The 17048-nt window shown below is 35.0% G+C and overlaps 1 protein-coding gene across 1 annotated transcript in view; it reads left to right on the forward strand.

Annotated features, from left to right (window-relative positions):
• The window catches only part of LOC145661733 (chymotrypsinogen B-like), a 215205-nt gene that overhangs the window by 133155 nt on the left and 65002 nt on the right, over nucleotides 1-17048 (forward strand). The gene's annotated exons all lie outside the window — the stretch shown is intronic.

Here is a 17048-nt window from a genome sequence, read left to right on the forward strand (position 1 = left end):
CATGCTGCACATTTTTCACCCCCGGCTGAAGAGTTTCTCTGGTACTCCAATCACTTTTGCGGTAATGAGATCCACGATCTCTACTGTCCCATTCACATATAAAGCAACAATACTTTGTATACCCTAACTGCATACCTAGCAACAGTGCTATTACTTTAAGGTCACCACAAATGAGCCACTGAAAATCGTAATATTTAATGGCTTGAAGTAAACGTTTCAAGTTTTCATAAGATTCCTTCATATGAACTGCGTAACCTACAGGAATTGAAGGAAGTTTATTTCCAATATGTAAAAGCATTGCCTTTAAACTCACCTTGGAGGAATCTATAAAGAGCCTCCACTCCGTAGGTTCGTAATTAATTTTAAGTGCTCTCATGAGACCATTTACATCTGTACATGCCACAAGTGTGTCTTCCATAGTAAAAAATGAAGTGAACATCTCCCTATTCCGATACACTGAAATATTTACTTTTTCCTGCAATAAATTCCATTGCTTTAAGCGTGACGCTAAAATTTCCGCTTTGCTTTTCGAGAGATCCAAGTCTCTGATTAGATCACTTAGTTCCTCTTGAGTAAGTCTATGTGGTTCACATGGAGGTTCTCCTACAACAAACGTAGGGTCCTTCGAAGTACTTGATTCAGGAGCTTCAACTTCTTGATCATCATCAGAAAAAAGATCGTATTCTTTAGGTGGGTCAGGAATAGGTAGTCCTTCTCCATGTGGAACAGGGCGCATTGCAGAAGGAATGTTAGGATAGATCAAGGCCCGCTTCTTCTTCGTGGAAATTCCCTTCTTGACGGAAGGAACCATACAAAAATAACAGTCTCTGATGTGGTCGCTTGGCTCCCTCCAAATCATGGGCACTGCAAAAGGCATTGAGCGCCCCTTCCCATTAATCCAATTTCTTAGATTGCTGGCACAAGTGTTACACACAATGTGGGGTGCCCGAAATTTATCTTGGTCTCCAATTTTACAAACAAAGTAATATTGATAGGCTTTTCTAATTAGTGGTGTTATAGTCTGCTTTTGTGAGGAAAATGTCACTTCCCCACACCCGTAGCAGGAGCTATTCGCAATGTTTACACAATTTCACGGCATTTTTGTTTATTGAAATCCTCAAAATGTCACTTGAAATAGTTCCGACAAATATTTAAAAATATACATTCGAAATACCAGTATTTTTGCGTACTTGTAGTTGTATTTTTATGTCCTGCACTACACAAACGTCAAACCCAAAACGCTGATAACTGCACCAAACCTGTCTTTTCTAACAATAGCCGAACACTACTGACATAAGGAACACAATGAAACCAAGCGTTCATATAGTATCTCCAGTGTTGCCAGATCAGTGTGACATTTTACCCCAAACGAGGTGAATATATTTATTTTTAAAGCGTTATTATTAGACATGCCTGTAAAACGAAAAGTAGAGCTAATATTCGAAAATAACTTTCAAATTCGTGATCATCACCACAAAATCAATAAGAATTAGCTGATATTGTTCAATTTACATGTTCGTTGTCTAACAGTGTTATTATTATTGTTATACCTGAAGTGTTGTGAATTTAATGTTCATCCTGTTCCACGCAGCTTCTGTCTAGTAAGCATTAATGTAGACAAATACTGTGTGTGTAGTTTTTCTCTGGGTTCCAACAGCTAACATTTTCGTTGTTCCAAAATTTCTCTCATTCTCATCATCGACGTCTTCTGTGGCTTACCTGGCGTAACTATTACTTAAAAACAAATTTTCTTAGGGCTCTTGTGCGTTCAGTAGTCCTAATGTCTACATGAAATTTGCCTGGAAACATTCCGTTTAACATTTAGCTATTTGTAGGAAAATATAGTTAGGGTATGTCTGTTGATCCTGACACTTTTCTCCAATCCCGACAATTTTGAAACTTTTTCCTAACGCTAGGGGCGATTTTACAGATTTTAATACAATCTGCCCTCATACGCAATTTATCTTCTATACTACTACTACTACTACTATTATTATTATTATTATTATTATTATTATTATTATTATTATTATTATTATTATTATTATTATTATTATATATTTGAGACCTCAATATTACATCCTATTGGAATGCAAATAAGCATATTGAAGTTAAGAATAATGAAATTTTTTGTACCCTCTATAAAGATGAATTGCCTTATAAGAGATATTATGGATGAAAAAGAAGGGAAAAAGGTCTAAGCTCCTGGCCAATACAAAAATCGAACCTTCGGATGCCTTAACAAAAACTAAGTAGAATTTGTCTTCATCGCGATACATAGGAACTTACTTTCTTTGGAAAAACATTGGATTACGTATGCGTTATATTAATGTTTTAACAAAACATGCATAGAAATATAAAAAATAGTTAATATTTACAAATTTTGGTTGAACAGATATATGGAACGGGTTAGAAATGTCGAACGAAAATATCATTATTTCTATTAAGAGTGGAACAATTACAAAAAATTCACCAATGAAGCAATAACGTTTCAGATACATTTATGACACATACTTTATGTATTCATGAATTGTTTGCTAATGTCCCACGATTATGCCTGTTAGTTTGAGAATGACTGTGATTAAAGCAAGTGAATTATTATGTAAGAATTGCTGGAATGAGAAAGTTCGAGTGTCCCGAGAAAACTCACGAGCACGATGTTGTCTGTCTCAAGCTTACTTGTCTTGGGAAAGAACCAGGTGCCCCACCCATCAGAACCCATGTCTGTTGCGTTCCCTGTGGGAGACATTTTGAAATATTGAATGTCCTCGATGTATATATGTTCGTGTCCCTGTCGTTCAAGGTTACTGGAAATAACTGCAAACCCAGAATAACCGAATATAATAGAGATAAGCTACGGAGATACTTTGGGTGAATCAGAAAAAAAGAATGGTCTGAGGCTCTATGTTAAAGATTCGAATTACACTTAAGACCACTTCCTCCTTCATGTTTTTTGTATGTTTGTAAGTCTTTTTAATTGAAGTTTGAATTCTCTGGACTATAATATTTTGTTATGACCGAAATAAGTGTTCCATCGTTAATAAACTATTGGAATCCTAGACTTGTGCAATTTGCTCCATATATGAGAGTTTCTTGACTCTTACTTAACACAGCAATCTTAGGGTAGTGGATTGAGCATTTGTTGCGGAACTTAGGGGTCCGCGGAATATTCCTTTTGAGCAAATTAAGAAAAAAATATTTTTTACAATGTTGATATTTCTTACACATATCAACATGAAAAATAGTGAACTTCTCTCGTTCTTACAAGTTAGAGTTAAAACGACTTCTTTCGCAGGGGTAATACTGACAACATGACGTCACGGGCTTCAATCTCGACTCGTACACTCTGAAAACTTAGCCTGTTTAGCAAACAATTCATGAATACACAAAGTATGAGTCACAAATTTATCTGAAACGTTATTGTTTCATTGTGAAATTGTCTCTACGTTCTTCCACACTTACTAGAAATGATAATAATATTTTCGTTATCCATTTAAACTGGTTCCATATATCTTTTCAACCAAAATTTGTAAATAGGAAGTATTCTTTTTTATATTTGTATACAGATTTTGTTAAAATATCAATATAACGCGTACATAATCCAGAGTCTTTTGCCCAAAGAAAGTGCATTACTATGTATCGTGATGGAGACAATTTCTACTTAGTTTCTGTTAAGGCATCCGAAGGTTCGATTATCGTATTTTCCAAGAGCTGAGACCTTTCTTCCTCTTCTTTTGCATCCAATGTATATCTTATAAGACAATTCATCCCTATAGAGAATACACAAATTTTCTTTTCATTTTTCTTAACTTCAGTATAATTATTTCCATTTTAATAGGACTTAATATTGAGGTCTCAAATATTCAGTAGCAATAATAATAATAATAATAATAATAATAATAATAATAATAATAATAATAATAATAATAATAATAATAATAATAATAATAATAATAATAATGAATTATGTATGAGAACAGATTGTATTAAAATTTGTAAAGTCGCCCCTAGCGTTAATCAAAAGTTTCAATTGTCTGGGTTGGAGAGAAGTGTCAGGATCATCAGGACATACCCTCTGCATGCGTCCTTACAGCTAGCTAAATGTTAAATGGAATGTTTCCAGACAAATTTCATGTAGAAAGTAGGGCTACTGAACTTACAAGTGCCCTAAGAAAATTTGTTTTCAGGTAATGGTTATGTCGGCTAAGCTACAGAAGACGTCGATAATGAGAATGAGAGAAATTTCGGAATAAAGAAAGTGTTAGGAATTGGAACCCGTAGAAAATCTACACATACGGTATTTGTCCAGCACAACGCCTACTATGCAGGATCTGTGTGGAACAGAGTGAATTATTAAATTCACAACACTTCAGGAATAATAATAATAATAATAATTGTATTAAAAGTTTTAAAGTTGGCCTAAAATTTGGCAAAACTTACTTAAAAGTTGAGATTTCGGGGAAGGGTTGCATACCTTCAAGACACCTCTGGAGCCACTCAAATTTTAAACTCAAGCGTTCCAGTAAAGTTTCATGTAGAAAGTATTCTACTGTATGTTATAAAGAAAGTATCTGTAATAAAAAATAACTGAATATTACACAACAGTAAGGCATATAATAAACTAATTTTTAGAATATACAGAGGTAATTATTAAAGATTTGCTACAAAAATACCTGCACAGACCATAATTCAATGAGCTCTGAAATACGAAGTAACAAGATAACCTATAAGATTAAGTCTACAGAGCAATCGTTACTTAATGAATGGTCATACACTATTTCCAGAATCGATACAAGACGAGAAGAGTTTAAGATATTTTTCGTCTCATCTCCATTTTTCTTCTCCAAAGTGAGACGATAATTTTAGTTAGCCTTGTCCGTCTCGAATGTAAAATGTTAGTTCTCGGATTATTTTGTTTGTTTTAGAAACGAGATGAGAAAATCTTCTTCTCGTGGACAACATTAAACAAAGGTGAAATATTGTTTTCCATATGTCACATTTGTGCTTGTAATGGTATGATGTGAGCGATAATTACCTCCTGGCTTTTAATCTTCTACGCGATAATAATAATTATTATTTGTTTAGTATTATTACGATTACTATTCCTGAGCTTTCGATAGTCCAAGTATTGAAACATCCGTTTATATAATATAATAAATATAATTATCTGAATATAATCTGAATATAATAAAAGGTATGACATCGCCGATCAATAGCCATAAAAATCCTAAAATAAAAAAATTGCCCGATGTGGATTCGAACCAAGAACCTCCAGAATAGTGGCTAATGCCTTGACCACTGAAGCACGATCACTACGCGGTAAATTTTCGTTTTTAGTCTGGTTACATTAGATTTCTTTGCCTCCGTTTGTTAAGTTGTATGTTATATTTCTTCGATTTAAAACATCTTTCGAATTTCTTTTATAATGATATAAGTAAATAATCTTCGACAGTTTATATTAATAGCTTGAGTTTTTCTTAAACCTTTGGTTCACAAGTTTGTTTCTTCTCCACACGAAACTACGTATATGACAGATTTAATTCTCATACTCTGCATTTATTTCAAAACAGTCGCCATTACCTGGTCAAAGACTTATGTCTGCTACGATACAATTGTAGACCCTGATCTATGCGTTAATCGGCTTGAATTGGATGATGGACGACACCTGACTTGATCACGTGGTATGACGCCACAGAGGTCAATTCCATCTTCGTTTTAGCAGGAGTAAGTTCTCCCACCCACTACGTTTTAGTGGATGCATAATACCACACCTTAAATTGTGAAAAAACATTAATTGTAAATTGTTTCCTTGATACCACGTCTTTTTCATTGGTTCATCTTGTTTTCTTTTTTGGGTATAAAATTCCGCAAAATAAAATTAAGCTTGGTAACGATTTCACCTAATTTATTATTTTTGATGAGGGTTTATTACATTATATGGATGAGTATGCCTGTCCATTCCCTTTTATAGCAGATGAGCATATTGATGCTCCCATTCCAAATTTTAGGAAACGTACATATCTAGACCTTAAATTTATGAAACCTAAAAAATTTTAAACATTCTGTAGAAACTGAATATGCATTGTTGTAAATTTAGTAGGAATATTTTGTTCAATTACATGGGTAAAACATGTCATATATATTGGACGTTGTCATATTTTATCTTGTTTGATGGTACTTTATTGCCTTATATATTTATGTGAGTTAATATATGGATTTATTCCCTTTTATAAGATATGGGCATGTTAATGCCCTCTTAAATTTGGGCAGGGGTGCATATGGTCACGCATAAATTTGGGAATAGTCAAAATGTAAAATTTGGTAAAAGTTATCGACTACTGAAATAAATATTTCCGTAAATTTGTTCCTCCTACTTATCCCTCCCATGGGTAAAAGAAGACCAAAATATAACCATAAGCAGCACGGTGTACCACGTGGTAAGCTCTGACCTAGTTATCCTTCATTGATGAAGTTGTAGTACGTGATGTTATTTGGCTACAAGCCTTTTTCTACCTACGATATATCGTGTTCTCTCGAACTACGGCCTCACATCTCTTATTTATCAGCGCTATAATCAAGAATGAATTTCCTGCATTGGTTCTTAATATTTGTTGAATTTGGTCTGCTGGAGACTTTTCCATACACCTCTGCTTTTGCTTGGCCTATGGCCTCGCACTTTATAGTCCACAATTCTACCGACTTACAAGGTTCCTTTCCTATTTTAACTACCTAAATGTAATATTACATATCCCAAGAAATCTCCCATTTAAATTACTTGATAAATTCTTCATATCCCCTTTAGGCCCCTTACAAACTAAAAATATTCACTTTTGGAAATATTCCTGTGGGTAAGTCCAAGAAGGCTACAATCATGCAAAACTTCATCATTCTAATAATGCAGCAAGTACCTAAACGTTTTGGGATGTGGAAGATGTCCCATAAACTTACCCATAGTACTATGCACACACCTCTCCATCCCCATAATAATATTTACACTGTCACATACACTATAATCCACAATAGTACGTTAGAACTCAATATTTTTCGCGTGTACGATATAGTTGAAAGCACTTTCGAACACATTATGACTTGTTTCCTTTGAAACTTGCAACGCTTGGTAATAATAGGCAAATGTAGTGATATTTGAAAAATGATTATTTTATCTAGTAGTGTTTGGTTGGCCTAGTTTTCAGGATAAAGATTATTTTTCGTATTTATTCTTCTTGAAAAGTAAACAAAAGGAAAAACTGTAATGAAAAACTACAGGAAACTACACAAGATAAACTATATATATAGTCACTTATAATACAATGCACACTCCTCTTGATTTTCATAACAATATATGCACTTCCACATCCATATGTACTCACACAGTTGTACCCTAGAAGTCCCAATATTTTTCGCGCGTATGATATAGTTGAAAGCATTTTCCAACACAAAGGGCAACATTACACTCAGGGCAGTAGTAGGTTGTGTATTTGTTTATTGGCTTGCCAACGCGATATTTCCCATGGTCATAACAAACTTTGCATCTTCTTTGGCGTTTTTTCTGGGCTTTTATTCCGGACAAATTTGAGCAGTTGGGGAAGGGAAAGTGTTCTCTTGCAAGAAATCTTCCTGCCGTGGTTGGTAGACGAGGCTCAACAATTCCTACTGAAGCAATCAGTCCGTCTGTAACTTGGACAAGAAACTGTCGCAGGCTTATTTGTTCACCCGTGGCCTTCTTGTAGAGAATAAAAGAATTCACTAGACACAAATCAAACAAATGAAAAAATAGATTCTTCCACCATTTGACAGACTTGAGCCGCAGAGAGTAGTACGCGAGAAGTTGGTCCGATTTGTCTACACCGATTTTATAATTGTTGTAGTCACAGACAACAGAAGGTATCAATTTCTCGTGTTTCCCTTTTGCAGTCTTTTTCTCAACAAATTCAAGATTGTGAGTACTCGTAAGCATGTATACATCTCGCACATCTTTCCACTTTAGGGCAAGAAGATAGTCTCTTTGACTCGCAACAAGTTCCCCTTTTCTCAGTTTCTGTGATAATGCATCCTTTGGCAGCTCCTTTCTGTTTGCCATGACAGTTCCTATACACTTGATACCATCCCCGCACATCTTGTCAAACAAAACTGAACTAGAGAACCATCTGTCCATGTACACAGTGTGCCATTGATTTGTTACATTTTCGCAAAGTCTATCAACGACATTTATTGCTTTGTTGTATTCCGCATCACTAGTTTGAGCACCCGTGTATACTTCTAAGTTACAAACGTAACCGCTTTTGGCTTCTGTAAGTCCAAATATTTTAATTCCATACTTTTGAGGTTTTCCTTTCATATATACCCGAAAACTCCCACGTCCACGAAACCCACAATTAGCCTCGTCGACCGTGAGGAACTCCTCGGGATCATACGTGGTTTTGAAAGACTTTTGCGAAATGCCTAATAGTGGTCTGATTTTATGTAAAGGGTCGTAACCTGGCTGTTTTTTTTTTTTTTTTTTTGGTATTTGTGTTTCGTTGTTGTTTATATGCAACATCGTAAAAATTTGTAGAAATTTATCTCTCGACATACCCATTGATTTCGTGAAAGTTGTTTGCAACACGGGAGTTGTACTCCAATGATCATAACGGGTAGTTTCTTTTTTACCAAACACATGTGTACCACAACCAAGACGAAGAGTTTCACATTTTTGATAGTGACAGGTTTCCATTTTCTAAAAACTGACTTTTTTTCAGTTCACCTTCACAACAATTAGCTTTTATACATCTTTGCCAATAAAGAGAGACAAGGCATCGACAGGAGAGATTTCTGGGGACGAAGTGGTGGATGGGGTGATACCTGAATGACCACGAAACGTTGGCTTATTAGTCATTTCGATAACGTCCCCCCACGAAGAGCGTGAAGTTCCGTCAACTTTTCTTTTTTTTCACCAGGCAGCATAACATCTTCTTCCTCCTAACTGTAAGCATCACCTTTTTCCTCCTCTAACTCACTCTCAAGTTCGTAAGCATCGGAGTTTGAATCAAAAATAAGTTCCGCAATCATTTCTTCACTTATTTTCGTTTGCCGAACAGATAAAGACCGATCGCGAATGCCTGAACTAGTGCTTGGTTCATCCATCGTATAGTACAAGAAAGGACTCAAAATGACCACAGGTGCACTTATCAAAACACAAGGAGAAACTGGCTTACTGTAGTATAATTTTTGATTTTAGTAACGTAGGAAGAAGAAAAAAAGAAAGAGAAAGAGGAAGAAAGAACAACAACAGCAGTAGCTCCATGACAAGATACACGTGCTGACCGAACAAAGGCGTTTTGTTTTCTTTCTCTAGTATGCTCAGCATTTTTGTGGCTATGATTACGTCATAGACTAGATATAACATAGTCAGTGTTTCTAGCCAACACAAAAAAGACCAAAGATAGTGCCCAGACCAAAACCTCAGTATAAATTTAAAACTACGTGACATTTAAAAATTAAAAAAGCACGAGGTTCTATATATACAACCACCATCGTCTACGCTCCTTACGGTTTGGTTGTATATATACAACGGTCGTTGACAATGTGTTAAAAATTAAAAATATTCACTTTTGGCAATTTTTCTCTGGATTACCCCAGGAAAGCTACAATCCTGCTATATTTTAACATTCCACGTCCACTGGAAGTAACACTTAATTCTATGTGAGTTCATATAGTTTTATGTACAGTTAGGATATGATTTGTCAAAAAATAAAATGAGTTAAAAGTTCTCTAGGACACAAAAATATATTCCGCATTTTTTTACTCGTACTAAACAATACTGCATGTAAAAAAGCCCAACAATAATATTACTATGTGCTTGGTTACTGACTTAATTTATATTCTTTGATGAGACTCCAAAAGTTTACATGGTTATATGCTTGTGTAAAGGAGATTGTTCTCTTTCATAGAACGTTAGCAGGCCGGTAGCGAGCCGAAAAATGTAGGGGGGCAGGTAGAAGCTAGGGTGGCCCGACCCAACCATTTCATAATTCATCACCATATTATAGTTTATTTGCAAGCCAACCGTGAAAATTTTAGAAGGAGCACGCCCACCCTAGAACCCAGTGGATAGGTGCCTGGACGTAAGTACATCATACATTCCTGTTAAAGATTGTGATGGTATCATTGGCTCACATTTAATTTAGGAATTGTAAAAAATAAACCTTGGTAAATGTTCTCTATAATTTTGATAAATTTCAATGGTTCAACTTTTTCCCTTCTAAGTGTAAAGAATATTAGCACTTCAAAATTTGGAGGTTGTTACCTATTACACTATCTTTGGTGAGGACTTCGTATGCTGTATACCTACATAGATGAGTACATGGTACAACTTAGCCAAAATACACTTTTGTCAATTTTCCTTACTCCTTTTTATGGGCAAAACATTATGAAAAGTAACACTTCATATATAACATGAATTTAAATTTTCGTGGGAAAATTGAAATATTACAAGATGCAAATATTGAATGATGTACTTTACGTTAACTAAATGTGTTGTAACATCAGCAATAAAATAGTTCCATTGTCTCAAATTGAACAAGCATACTGGCAGGAGTACATATGACCCATCCTAAAATTTTGGAATTTTCAAATAAAAATCATAAGTGTTCTCTAGGATTAGGGTAAATTTAGATAATTCAACTTTTGTTTCCTCATGAGTAGAAAAATTTAAAATCCAAATTAGAGAATGTTTCTTCTAATCTATAATGTTAACACGTTGAAACGTACGACAACTTATAGTCTAAAGTTATTAGTGTAAATGTTTTAGGAACAAGCAGGTAATTATCCACATCGGTTGATATGAAACAATACTAATTTCACACTTTGAATATTAGTCACAACTCATACCCCAAGGTTTTATGTGGAAAGTTACATTTAGTGACATATCACTGGTTGATTCGTAACTCTAGCTTTAAATTCTGAACTTCAGTGTAGATTATTGACACAATTACCAATTTCATACTTTGAATCTTAGAATTGTAGTTGTTACTCATAGGCTAAGACGGTTGAGGAGAAATAGATTTTTGTGAAATGTAATGAGTTGATCACTTTCAAACTTTTCCTAAAGGTTTCCTTGTTCCAAAACTACTGAACATAGGTATTGTAGTTACGACTCTTCCGGAAAATGGAAAAAGAATAGATCTTGAAACCTTTTAGATAATGTAATTATTGATATACAACAATTTCACACATGGAATCTTAGTAATGTAGTCTTGACTCCTAGTCCAATATTATATGTATGATAAATTGAAGGGTGTGAGGCAAGAACATGGTAACTCACATTTTTACTATTTTACGAAATTAGAAGCTTTCTGCTGCACAATTCATTTTAAAAGTTAGAAAGCTGATTTTTCACATAAGACTATACATGAAGGATTAAAATAATTGTATCAAATCAATATAGCGAATTTCTAATTTTGTATTCTGCTGTATGGGTTCCCATGTTTTAACATTTAAACCTTAATTGATATAAACATTATTTTCTGAAGTGTGTGTGTTTATTCTGCGCCATGGCTCACATTTTGTATTGGATTTTAATATCAGGAAATAATATTTGTTGACTCATTAATACAAAGCATGAGTATTACAGAAATGTACCCAACCACATAAAGAATACTCGAACGAGTGAGTTTTAATTCAGCTAATGCAAATATTACAAACTTTGGAAAACCTTATTGTCTACAGAAACCGATTCTAATTTAAGAAGAAAATCTATTGTAAGAACGAATTGCTTTTACAATATACAAAAAGAAATTTACACAAAAAAGAATCTTGGAAATTCTTAAGTTTTACTTCTCACCTTTATGCCGGCGTGGCTAAAGCAGAAGGAAATGAATCTTGGGGTATATTGCTTTTAATCCATGACGGTCTTCCTGTGCATTATGAAGTTCTCCTATGTCAATTTGATACACACGTTAGAATATTAATATTGGCCATATTTCCGTTTTTCAACCCAAAGAGCCATTTCTAACTTAACCTAACCGAACCCTAACGGTAGTCCAGTTCTACTCCGCAAGCCTTGGGTATTTGCCATAATCAGGTGTGTTTTCTACATCAAACGAAAACTATAAATACTTAGGATTCGAAGAGTGGGGTGTACTTAACCAAAGTAAAACAGTATTAATAAAAGAAAATCACGTCAGGCGACTTAACAATAATAGTTCTTTCGGTTTTTGAAATACAAGTGCCAGGTGTTCACTTGTTTGCCCAAGTTACAAAATATCGCTTGACCAGCCACAATCCGGCATGAATTTCTAGCAATGCAGTGAGGATTCCAGAAGAATGTTTGCGAATACGTACGTGTTGGATCAGAAACAAACCCTCATAAATTTTTAAATGAGACACAATGTTCCTGGAAATACATACTGAATTCTTGGTTGTTCAGCAAAAAAATCTGAGTGAGGTATACTGAAATTACTAAAATGCAATACTTGATATCCCACAGCAACTACTATAATGCAAAACTTGATATCCCACAATACACACTTGTTATTGAAAATACAGCATGATTCACTCAACACAATTGCACCAATTGGTAACCTTTAACCGAAAACAATAATGGATTTTGGAAAAGCGAATGGAAAGTACCCAGATGAAATTCTGCATAATCATGAAAACACAACACGGAAAGCCACGTACAGATCATGATATAAAACACAGTGCAACTTATCTCATTATTTCCCCACGACAACCAAGTTATGTTATATTCGAAACAATAATCACTTCCTGAGTCACTCAACAATAAATCATCTTCATTGATTTGGCTGTAAGAAACATCTAATGTGCTAATTCTTGTCTTTATATTTGGGAAGGAGTTAAATGGCTCCTCATTGCCCGCCATCTTAACTGTGGGGTACCATCTAATGCATTCCAAAAAGTTACAAAGAGGTTTACTATAAGTGAATATTACTGCGAATTACAGAGCACAATTTGATCGCGGACAAGATTAAACTAAGCAGTGTGCTTTGCTCTCTATCGGGTGCTGTATAACTCAGAAATTGAAATTTGTGAGTAACCATGTTCTTGCTTCACTGTAACTATCTATAACCAGAAACCTGATGCATAATTATTAAAACACATTGTTATACAACAATTCCACACGTTTAATTTTAGGTTTTTGTACTCATGATTCATACTTTAAGATTATATATTTAATTAATTCAAAACCGTTTGTCTGTTATTCGAGTCAATAATCGACAAATGTTGAAGGATAATTGTGAAACGTTTTCTTCAAATAATATTTTTTTGGTTGTTAATATTTTAATAAACAAATGTAGTTGAGATTTTTAACTGAAAGTCTTGTAGTACCTGTTGGTCTAACGAGGGAACCTATCCAAGTGTAACTCTAACTTCGATTCGAAACTATGGCCATTGAATACCTTGTCCCAAAAGAATAAAACACGAAAAGGGATACATCCTCGATCGCAACCGTTGCGGAGATATAAGCGTGAAAAGTTAGAAATTGAATACCATACTATACATTACAATGTCAGATTCCGGGTTAGATTTTTCGGATACAGTCGGGTAAGGAAACTCAGTGAATGCATATCAAGTTTGTGTGGGAAGCCCAGCACCTTTTGAATGAAAACTTTGTGTCCCCAGGGCACTCGCAGGGTCCCAGGCGTGGTCCAACTCAAAATTTGCAAATTAAACCGGGGGTCAAGTAGCATACTGTATGAAAGTTATTGTTAAATAAAAGAACAAATCTCAACTCTCTACGATAACCCTATGCAAACGGGCAACTGCTCAAAATGTCAATACAACCTGCATCAGAAAATCTATGGCCCGCTTCTAAATCCATTAAGTTGCGACAATAACAAAACAGAAATACATGTTTATAAGTGCAAGGTATTGAAGTAAAACAAATTGCTGCAGTCTCTCACAGAGTTGCAAAACTGACCTTATCCAAGTATGTGTGACTTCGAATGACCAATGGACCATAGAATAGCCATGACCAATGGATTTCGTGTCCTAGAAGTGAAAGGATACTTTGTCAATCGCAACCGTCGTGGAGGGTGAGAAGGTCAAAAGGCCACGGTATGTGCTTCGCGCATCGGTACCCGAAATTGACAGATTGCACTGTGAAATTTTTATCGGGGGATTTGCTGAATGAGAAACATAATGGTAAAGAGGAAAAGGAGTGACCTTGAAACTATGAGGCAATTGGAGAAGAGTGGGTTTGGAGAAAACTGCAATAATGGTGCAGAAATAAAATATATCGGAGGATGCTTTTGAGAGAGAAACTCTGCAGCAATTTGCTTTACTTCAATACCTTGCACGATTAAACGCGCTTTTCTGTTTTCTTATTGTCGCAACTTAAGCGGGCCATAGATTTTCTGATTGACATTTTGGGAGCCGCGCTGGATCAGTGGTAGAGCGTTCACCTCTGGTGCTTGGGGTCCTGGGTTCGATCCCAGCCGCCGCCAAGTGAACCTTGTGGTGGAAATCACCATATGCGTGGGTTTCCTCGTGTTTCTCTCGTTTCCTCCCACTTTCTTCATTCCAACATTTCATTCATTTCTCATCATCACCGTCTCCTTTAGCCTAACCGGCATAAGCATGGGACGTAAAACTCATTAGATTTCATTTCATTTTTTATATTGACATTTTGGCCAGTTGCCCGTTCGCATAAGGTTGCAGTAGAGAGTTTAGTTTTTTTCTATCTTCTTTTATTTAACAATAGTTTTCATACAGTACGCTACTTAACCCCTGGTTCGATTTGCAAAATTTTGAGTTGGACCACGCCTGGGACCCTGCGAGTGCCCCAGGGACACAATTTTTTCATTCAAAAGCTGCTGGATTCCCCACACAAATTTGATATGTATTCGCTGAGTTTCCATATCCGACTGTTTCCGAAAAAATCTGACCCGGAATCTGACTTTGTAATGTATAGCATGGAGGTCAATTTCTAACTTTCACGCTTATATCTTTGCAACGGTTGCGATCGAGGATGTATCCCTTTTCGTGTTATGTTCTTTTGGGACAAGATATCCAACGGCCATAGTCTCGACTCGAAGTCAGAGTTACACTTTGATAGGTTCTCTCGTAAGATCATTGATAGGAAGTTTTACTGGATGCAATCTGACTGCGTACCAGCTTAATTTTTGTCAATTATTTGGACGATTTTATTCAAAATTTTATTTTAATAATACGTAGACCCCGGCATTACAGATACGACACAAAGACTAAGGTCATTAGTGTAAAGACATTGGTCAGGTGTTGATGCGATTTTATTAGGTGATCACTATAATCTATATTAACTTTTTGAAAATATTTCATATTTGCTTAAATTATTTATCTCGTTTCATTTTTAAAAGTTAGTTTTAAAGAATTTGATGAAAGGATTTCAAAGTGATCAAGCAATCAAATTACAATAAGAGTAACTGTCTAGTGATTAACCAGTCATATTTGTTTCAAGAACTATGACTTCAGAATATGAGTCGTAACTGTAAGCCTAAGGTTCAAAAATTTAAAGCAATGAAAGAAAACATAAGCAACTCATTCAAAAACATTTTCAAGAATAAAAAAAAATGTTGTGAAAGTGTCAGCCAACCAGATTGCATCACGAATAACTTTCATCTCATCAACAAACTATCTTGCTTGAACAATAACTTTATACTAACGACCTTAAAATTTGTGTTCTGACTAAATTTGAATCTTAGTAAATATCAATCGATTTAACAATTATATATCAGATACCATTTCTAAATTTTTCATAACAATCACTTTAGATTATCCCCAGTTAAAATCTTACAAGTTAAGGCCACGAACTTTTTCCGTCGAGATCCGGACGAGACAATTGTGTTTGCATTTTTATCTTATAACTAGACGAATCCCAAAGTCATACATACCACGGATAGGGATATCATGAGCTAGAACATATATTGAATGTAAAAGTTATTATCAGGCAGAATAGTTTCATACTAGAAGCACAAGATGACAAGATAATTTTTTGCTCTCCATACCCAGTCACAATTCTGATTCATACTCAAAATCCTTCACAGTAAGTACTACACGCCTCTGGAACAGTTTACCTCAATTAATACACAACGTTTCCACAGTTGCCAAATTTTAAAAATCTGTAAATTCCCTTCTCTTAAGTAAAGATAAGGATACTGGTAGCACATGAGGCATCTTCGTTTTACCAGACTATTAATAACCCACATATGAACACACAAACAATAGGTAACCTATGTTAATTTGTACAGCTTATATATTCATACTTCTTTTACCGCTATATGCAATATGCAATTTAGGTTTTATCCATGTTATTTTTGTTTTCTCTATTGTATATTGTTTTCAATTTTTGTTTTTGAAGTGTTTAAACATTTTTTATTTTAAGTAGTATATTCTTTTTTTATGGGGTTCAGCACTTTTCTTATTGTAATTGTTAATATTTTCTATATATTGGTGTTTTTTTAAAAAAAACATAATGTATGCACGTGGTTAAGTGCTCGGAGAAGGTTGCAGACTTCGCCACGCAAAAGAAGTCATAAATAAATAAATAGTTTGAAACAGGTCATTTGTTGGGAAATAATTGGGTATATGCACAACTCGACAAACACATATCACATAATTTTTAAGGACACACTTTTTGAAATAAAGCAGTTTTCCCCAGGGTCCCCCGCAGGCTCTCATACTGGGTCCAATTCAAAAGTTTCACATGAGAAGGTGGTTAAGTAGCACATGGTTAGAAATCTGTTGTAAAATGGAAGAAGATGGAGCCAATCTCAACTTTATGATAACCCTATGCAAAATGACGAGACGTGAAAGTGTAAACAAAAACTTAATTGAAGGTCCGTGGCCACCCCTATAAACTCGAAATGGTGAGACAAATGTGAAGACAAGAGAGCACGTGTGGTATTATTTTCAAAGTAAAATGATTTAATACACACAAGACGATAACAACGTCTTGTTACGGGCTCCAGCAGGGTCTCAGGTGTTGTGCACACGAAAAGTTTCGAAGGCAAGAGGTTCTAAGTATCACACCGTTTGAAAGATGTTGTTAAATGTAAGAAGATGGAACA

Source organism: Thermobia domestica, chromosome 10, assembly GCF_964235325.1.
Source record: "Thermobia domestica chromosome 10, izTheDome1.hap1.1, whole genome shotgun sequence".
NCBI classification, from domain to species: domain Eukaryota; kingdom Metazoa; phylum Arthropoda; class Insecta; order Zygentoma; family Lepismatidae; genus Thermobia; species Thermobia domestica.